The following is a 9318-nucleotide window of genomic DNA, read 5'->3' as shown; positions in this document are numbered from 1 at the left end:
CCCTAACAATTATCAGTGCGGAAAAACCTTAAAATATACGCATGTCCGTTCATAAGGGATGCTGCAGATGAAGTGTCATACAATACGGAGTATTCATATCCGACACCAAACGCGGTAAAGAGTTGTTATTCAACGGAAAATCTCTACGGTACTTGAAAAATCAACGGATCCGAGAAATCTGACAATATTAACGCGTCCATCCTTGAAATAAGGTGCTTATCAAATCCAGAGCAATAGTTCCAGAGAATCGCGTACACGCAAAATCGATTTTTAAATGACTTAAAATTATTTATAAATAATAGTCCTAAAAATCATTAAACCGAGGAATGTGTGCGTGCAAAATCTTCCATCTTTATATCAACTTAGGAAATGTAACTAAAACTAAATGCATGTCTTTTGTGTAGTTATCGTAGGTCATTGGCCAAAGTCCATATCTATGACCTACAGTTAAGAAGAAGTGCGACCATTTTATGCTTAGAAACATCAAGTTAATTCCAGAGACATTCCGCTAAAAATGAAAGTATGTCCTCTGGTCATTTTTGTTTATGATTTAAAGTCGGCAGAATAATGCCTTGTCGGACCGTATTTGGTACAAAAACGAATATGGTACAAGTTTGTACCATATTCGGCCGAATATGGTACAACTGTCTAATTGTACCATATACGTATCTGCAGTTTTGGGGTAAAATGCCTGACCGAATATGGTACAAACTTGTACCATATTCGGATGAAAAATGTACCACATTCGTTCCGAATATGATACACACTCATCATCGTAATCATCATCATCATCATCATCGTTATCTCATCATCATCATCATCATCATCATCATCATCGTTATCTCATCATCATCATCATCATCATCATCATCATCATCATCATCATCATCATCATCATCATCATCATCATCATCATCACATCAATTATCAACACCCCAATGATCATCATCGTTGTTATCATTACCAACACCACCATCATCATCACCATCAAAACCAACATCATCATATCCATTATCATGATCGTAATGGTGATCACAAAAGTTTTTTTTGTGATGATAATGACAGCGATGTTTTCGGTCGATAATGAGGATGTTGTGATGATGATGACGACGATGAGAATATCATCATCATCATCGGCCAATAAACATCGCCATCATCATCATCACAAATATTTTGTTATCATCATCATCATTATCATCATCGTCGGCCGATAAACATCGCCGTCATCATCATCTAAAAACTTATCATCATCATTATAACCATCATCATCGTCCGATAAACATCGCTGTCATCATCATCCCAAAACGTTTGTTATCATCATCATCATCATCATTATCATCATCATCATCATCATCATCACCACAATCATCAAACCCCAATCATCATAACCACTGTCATCATCATCACCACCACCATCATCATCACAATTTTTTTACCATCATCATCATCACAAATGTTTTGTCATCATCATCATCACATATTCATTTTACATTTTGTATTTTATAATTTGTTTCATTCAAGAGATTCAACAAACTTGTACTTTTTTCATTTATTGGTATACTGACAGGATTTTTCAAAGTAATATTGAAGAACATAGAACAGCATTTAAATTTTAATCCAACTGTAGCATTTTGACAAGACATAATATACATATATACATTCATTTTAGTAGCAGCCAAAATATCCCAAATGTGCTTCGTAAAAAGTTACCAGTAAATGAGCAAATGACAACAAATTTCCGGTAGAAGAACATAATCATCAATCACAAAAATAACATAACAGGTTTCCAAACACCGATATACATGTATATTTCACCTGTAATGTCTGTACATGACATCTATGATATCATACCAACCGATTCCACTAACACGCAAACGCAGCCATGCGTTTGCCCATTTTGGCCCCTTGATGATTTCTTTTATTGCCGAAATAAGACCGCTGTTTCTGCCCGCTCTTGTTAATAGGAAACGAACGCTAACAGGATTTCTGTTACTAGTATCTAGTCCAATATCCGGCCGAATGTAAATTCTAGGTGTTTGCAAACTCATTGACCTTATTAAATCTCTAAAGGGTTTGCCGACCTTCGCCAACACAAACTGGATTGACGGGTTTGATTGTATGCAGAACTTAAAAATTTCAACTTGAATGTGAAGTGGTAACATCAGAAATGGAAAAGTCGTTCGCTTCTGTGCCCTCCTATTGTTTATCATATCTTGAAGCTCTTTCAGGGCTGAACACACAGAGACGTCACCGTTGTCGCCAGAGTCACCGTTGTCGCCGGAGTCACCGTTGTCGCCAGACGCAGCGTTGTCGCCGGAGTCACCGTTGTCGCCGGAGTCACCGTTGTCGCTGGAGTCACCGTTGTCGCCGGAGTCACCGTTGTCGCAAGAGTCACCGTTGTCGCCAGACGCAGCGTTGTCGCCAGATGCAGTGTTGTCGCCAGACGCAGCGGTGTCGCCGGAGTCACCGTTGTCGCCAGAGTCACCGTTGTCGCCAGACGCAGCGTTGTCGCCTGACGCAGCGTTGTCGCCAGACGCAGCGCTGTCGCCAGAGTCACCGTTGTCATACGACTGTTCTAAGCGTGATATTATGTCCTTGTACACGCGTTGATTGATACGGATACTAACGTAATGCATGCCAAATCCTTCTGGGAAATACCCCAATGCAATTGTTCCAACATCACCATCGAACTTTCCATCTGCTGACACAATTGATGAGTGTTCTAGTCCTCGGGTAGAAACTACCAGGCACTGCAAATTATATTCTCTCATAAGTGCAATGAGCGTGAGGTTGTCGCCGTATGTCCCATTCTTAGACATATTCTTAACGTATTCATCAAATGTTTCATCATAGACAAAAGTTTCATAGAAATATCTGTTTTCTACAATGTGATGGACTGCTTCCTTACGTAAAGCATCTACGTCTTTGTATATACCAATTTTACCAAGTTGATGCGATATAGCAGCAAATTGACAATTTCCATCCGGATTTGGGTCCATGGCAATATTCACCCCATCCAACAACTGCAGATTTTCATGGTGTGTTAAAACATGATAGTACTTAGTTCTGTGATTTTGTTTCTCTGAGCGGTTCTGTTTTAATGAATGTTTTTTAATTTTTCGTTGTTTCTCTAACGCAACAGTTAGGCTAGTCATGTTTTCGACCCCAACCGATTTGCTTACGAATCCAAGTTCGGGTTTGTTCGGTACTTGAAATGACACGATATAAACACCATTTCGTTTTACTTTTTCTACCTTGCCTTCGATAACATATCTTTTGGTTGGCACCCTGGATTTTCGAAAGGGATAGCGAATTAATACTGTCTCTCCTACTTTGTACTTGCTTGGGGAAGTTGCGTTTTTCAACAGCGACCTGTAAGCCTTTTTATTTGCTCGCCGTATGGTTTTCTTTATTTCACGAGAACTATGACGTTCTTTGGTAAAAACATGACTTCTTCCGTAGTAGGCTTCAAAGGGCGTGAGACCCCCAAGAACTCGTTTGAAACTTGTGTTTATGGCATAGGCTAAATCTTGAAGCCCTTCGACCCAGTTAAATCCACGTTTACTTTTTGTTGCAAATAGAATCTTGGCCTTTATAACACTGTTTGACCTTTCACACTTGCCCTGTGATTGAGGATGATACGGCCTACTATTGATCATTTTGATGTTGTACTTGTTCAACAAAAGTTTCATACTAGGGCCTTTAAATTCCAGTCCGTTGTCACATTGGATGATGTCAGGGGCAAGGTTAACCATCAACACGTCCTCTAATGCCTTTGCAACTTCACGCGAACTCTTCGTTTTCAGGGGTTTTGGCATAACGTACCTAGAATAAACGTCCACGACTTGTAGAATATAACTGTATGTGGACCCCTTGTAGCTAACACTTTGATTTTTCATGTTAATTATGTCAGTCTGCCATCTTTTGCCTGGTTCCTCTTCTGTAATTGTCTTTGGCTTTGGCTTGTTTGTAAATCTCGGATACTTCTCATGGTAATACTTGCTATTGTACAGTATTTCAAGGATAGCTTGTTCCGAGAACCCCGTGTAATTTACTTTCAGTTTGTTGTAAATAACCCTTGCTCCACATCCTTTGTTTTCCATGAACATCTTCTCAACAAATCTAGGAAGATCTTCTTTCACAAGGACTTGCTTTCCGCCACACAATAAAGAACCCCGGTCACCAAGCTCGAAGTCCTTACGTTTTCTAATCATGGCCAAACAATTATTCTCTTCAGGTGTCCGTTTCTTCACAGGGACATCGAACGATCCGTTTAAACATCTGACAATAATGTCGTACTTCGACCTGGGCAAGCACCCTAATTGCTTCCTTTTTCTCCTAATTGCTTCCTTCATCTGAAATAATATAATAAGTTATTATACATTTATACTTCATTAGTTAATAGAGCTTGTATTGAACACCGCGTGTCGAAAACGAATGTCTCACGACATGAGCTGAGCTAAAATCACTCGTCTGATAGCTCCGCTAAAATTTACAATCCGAACTTCCGGGCAATATGCGCAATGAAAGTAGCAAGTACTTCATGTAAAGTTTCATTGAAATCCAACCGAATTCAAATTCAGGGGAAAAATAGCGGGCAAACTTATGGCGGTCAACGGACAAACGGTCTGTAGAAACCAATGCTACGTGGATGGAAGGGATATAAAGAAGGGGCCCTGGGGGCCTAGGTCGCTCACCAGAAGTCACGACTAGGCAGGGTTCGAAGGTCAAAGACCTATAAACTCCATAAAATTTAAAATGTTCAAATCTACAGATTACAGGAGCTCGATCTGATTTTGGTGGAAAATACACTTTCGAAAAAATGACTGTAGCTTAAATATTTTAGCAGTTTAGGAGTTACGCACCCGGAAGGAATGCCACGGACAATTGGATAGACGGACGGACAACTGCAAATGCACTCTGAGGGGGGGGGGGCATAAAACATAAAAATCAATGCATGTTAAAACATCAATGCATATTAAGACAACTGAAAATTAAAATTATGTACAGTACTTACTGTCAAGAATTCTTTTGAAGTTTGAAGAAAGTTTGGATTTCAATTCTTTCTAGTCGAAAATCACAACTTTTCTTGCCGACCGCCAAGTCAAATATGGTTACTGACTTCTGAGTAAGACTCGTGTGCAAAATTCCCGCCTTTTTAAAGCGGCACGTTATCAAAGAAAAAATCGGAAACTTCAAAGCTTTGTCGGCTTCTCAGCAATATGACGTCGGAACGACAAATCAACTTTACAAAGTAATGTTTAGGAATACAGTCACACCTGTCTAAAGCAGCCAGTCAAACATCCTTATTTTTGGAGAGATATATTCATTTAAAAGAGCTCAAAATCTCTTAAATCGGATTTTGGTGAAAATACACTTTCGAAAAAAAAAGTTTTAAAAATTTGAAAATTGCTATTAATGATCTCCACGAAAGTATCTGGCCCGCCCGGGAATCGAACCCTGCGTGCCAATCTGACGCGCAACCGACTGAGCTAGCCGGCGAAACAGTTACACAACCAGCAAAATCCATGTAAAGTGTGGTTAGGTTAGCTGTTTCTGTTACTGCTAGTTACGACGACGACGACGACGACGACGACGATGATGATGATGATGATGATGATGATGATGATGATGATGATGATGATGATGATGATGATGATGATACTTTTGTCACTTCCAATATTAGGTTAATACAATGTATTTGAGTTTGAAAAAAAGTTTACACATCGGCAGACTATTTCATTTATTAAGAAATACATAATTTATGTACCATATACGTAGGCCATTTTCATTTTTATGAGTTTTTTTGGTATGTACCAAATACGTTTTGGCGAGCATAGAAAAACTTATTCCAACCGAATATGGTACAATGTTTGTACCATATTCGGTCGAAAATTGTACCATCTTCGGTCCGAGTATGGTACATTTGTACCATATTCGGCCGAATATGGTACAAATGTACCATATTCGTTTTTGTACCAAATACGGTCCGACAGTGCTTACAGGAGGATTCCACTTGGAGGCAAAAATAGAGTTCTGTGAACTGGCGTCCAATCAGAAACCATGCGCCTTTGGATATCCCGTGCTTACAACGAAAGGTCAAGGCCCGCTATCATTCGAGCTGGCCACACCAATGTCGTGCCGATGTGCCCGCCCATTGGTTGCTCAAGCGTCCTGGGAGAAGGGAGCTTACTTTTACACGCAATATGGGTGTGGTCAGGTATATGTCGGCGTTTGTAAACCTATTCATTTTAGCTCGATTGCATAGAAAGCCTTAAGCTTATTTGAAACGCTCTCGAGTTCGTTACCTGGGACTAGAACCATTACATGGTATCTATGGGGGAAATCTAAAGTATTCTGATGTATGATAAAAATTGACAACCTTTCGAAAGAATGTTGCGTTGAAAACACAGTAATTAATCATTCTTGATAAACAAAGTAAACGAACATATAATTCCCAATTATCACAATGCGATATCACTTGTGTAACTTGTGCAAAACATGTGTTGCACATGAACGAGCTTGTTTTCACCTATATAACTGCTTTCACGATCGACGGGTATGCAACTGTCTAATTGCAAACACACACGTTTTTTTTTAAATCAAATACAAAAACAAAATATAGTGTTCAAACGAAGGTGAATTTTGATATCGTACTTACTTACGCTCTTGCAGCGTGAAGCAATCTTAGCCGCACGTGGTCTCACCGAGTCAATTCGTCATAGACGGATGGTTTAAATGTAACTTCATTGAAAATGTTCTTTAACAACAATATGCGAAATTTCTAGTTGATATTTATGGCCGGTTTGTGAATTAACACAAATGAAAGAGTTCCGTTAGAAGTGCATTTGAGTATTTATATCTAAGCTTACATAAAAGTGTGCCGAACAAGCTCCGTATTAAAATAGTAGTCAGTGGAGTACAGATTCACAGTACTGACCCAGTATTGATAAACAGTTTACACCCGGAGCCATTAAAGGGACCTTTTCACGTTTTGATAAATTTACAAAATAAAAAAAAGTTTCAGATTCTCAAATATTCGTTGTAGTTATGATATTTCTGTGAGGAAACAGCAGTACTGACCATTCATCATGCTTAAAAAATATAGTTTTTAAAACCTGAATATTATAAAGCGTTGCAACGCGAAACGATTGAATAATTTTGATAGTTCTGTTGTTGTCGTTATATTTTGTGACGCTTCGAAGATTGCTTATATAAAATATAAAATACATCACTCATTCTATGAGTACGGATGGCCGAGTGGTCTTAGCGTTAGACTTTTACTCCAGGGGTCAGTGGTACGAGCCCATTTTCTTTCTTTAATGTTATACTTATTGTTTACTGGAGCTTTTTAGATCAAATGTTTACATTGATCAATATTAAGTATTTATTGAAAAACTTCAATACATGCCAAAATCTGTGAAAAGGTCTTTTTAATACATCGCCCTGGTGATGAAGAAGCTATGCTACACATTGAATCAAATTTATGAATTACATTAATGGCAGAAATTCCTAAGCAATGAAAATCTGTTGCTTATAACAACTTTAACATGAGGGGTCGGATAGAACGATAAACTTTGTATTTTACATGTATGTAGACTTTACTTGTTTGTCTGCAAATTTGTAACGTTGGCAACAGCTGTATCCACAAGTTACTTCTTCTGTCAGTGATGCGTGTATTTTGTAAATGTTACCATGCATATGTTGTGTTTTATCTCATTATAACAACGTTTGTTTTCAAAAGTTATCGGTGAGATTTTGGTGTCGTTTTTATTCAGGCGTGGTGTACAAGGAAATCTGCCGACGTATGTAAAATAGTGTCGTTGAACGCGGGCGGGACCTATTTCGAGAGGTACTTGTGTCGGTGCCGACGAAGCGACGCCTGTGGGGGTGACCTCCCGACAGCCGATCTGCCGACGACAAACCACACCTGCTTAGCCCGACAGGCTTCGTCGGACACAAGTCTTGCTTGGAAATCGTTGAAACCGTAGTCAACACCTGATGTGATATAACCTGTATACAGTAACATTTAGTGTAATGACTTAACTACGAGGTTTAATGGACAATATAATATGTGCAAAGTCACATGACAAGGACCTTCTAGGTGTTATACGGATATTCACATTTTTGAATGCCCATTTTATACGTTGGCGCCAAAAATTCTGATCCATTTCGTCTACCAATGGTTATTATAAGTAAAAAGCAGATCGGGTGAGATTTTGAAACGATTTTAAATGGACTAGCTTTTTAAAGGGATCTTTTCACGGTTTGGAAAATTGACAAAATTGAAAAAAGTTGTTTCAGATTCACAAATTTTCGTTTTAGTTATGATATTTGTGAGGAAAAAGTATTACTGAACATTTACCATAGTCCAATATAGCCATTATATGTATCTTTTGACGATTTGAAAACCTAAAAATTATAAAGCGTTGCAACGCGAAACGATTGAATAATTTGGAGAGTTCTGTTGTTGTCGTTTAACTTTACGAAACTACGAAGATTGCTTATATAAGGTATAAAATACTTAAACCGTATGTATCCGGCGGATAGCCGAGAGGGCTTATGCGGTTTTACTTCAGACTTACTCCAGGACTCCCGGGGTCACTGGTTCGAGCCCTGGTACCGGCTACTTTTTTTTCCTTTTTTTAATTTTATTCTTGATTTTTTTACTGGAGCTTTTAAGATCCAATAACAATATAAAGCATTTAATGACAAACTTCAAAATATGACAAAGTCTGTGAAAATGCCCCTTTAAAGCCCGCAGATAAGCGTTATTTAAAACAAACATCTAACATTAATGGAGTATGATGACCCAACTATAAATTGACTCGCTTTTCTCGACAACCGTCATCGCTGTCTGACTGACTTAACCCATTTATGCCTAGCGTCTAGAAAATCACCTTGTCAAACAGCGTAAGGTAATCTATAATGTGCTACGACAATGAAACTACAGAAATCGCTCGGTCATTATACCAATCAACATAAACGAAGCGTTGAATTCCATTTGAAAATAGTTGTTTTGCTTACCATTTGATTACACAGGTGGAGTAAATCGGCATCGTTATTTTGTAGTACATTGTATGTACTTCTCTCGTTTCAAGCGTCTTCAAACCATAAATTAATACAAATTTCCTGCAATTCTTACACAATGAATAATTTGTATTGGAATTAACTTCATTGTAAATCTTAATGTGTTGATAATTTTCATTGAAATAAATTTGCGTTGAAGAACAAAATGTATTTATAAAAACTTCCATCAAAAGCTATCGCTTTAAACGGTCTGTTCAAACAAATTAGCGTTGGGTGAATAAACCATAA

At 38.3% G+C, this 9318-nt stretch overlaps 1 long non-coding RNA gene across 1 annotated transcript; it reads left to right on the top strand.

The window, feature by feature from the left end:
- Positions 1-4505: 4505 nt before the first annotated feature.
- LOC127839406 (uncharacterized) lies at positions 4506-8313 on the top strand. The gene is made up of 2 exons (XR_008030331.1): positions 4506-6220; positions 7779-8313. It is a non-coding gene; the product is annotated as an uncharacterized LOC127839406 (long non-coding RNA).
- The last annotated feature ends 1005 nt before the right edge of the window (positions 8314-9318 follow it).

This window comes from Dreissena polymorpha, chromosome 7 (genome assembly GCF_020536995.1).
Source record: "Dreissena polymorpha isolate Duluth1 chromosome 7, UMN_Dpol_1.0, whole genome shotgun sequence".
Lineage (NCBI taxonomy): Eukaryota > Metazoa > Mollusca > Bivalvia > Myida > Dreissenidae > Dreissena > Dreissena polymorpha.
Note: the sequence above shows the minus strand (reverse complement) of the source record. Positions and strands in the feature narration are given on the sequence as shown.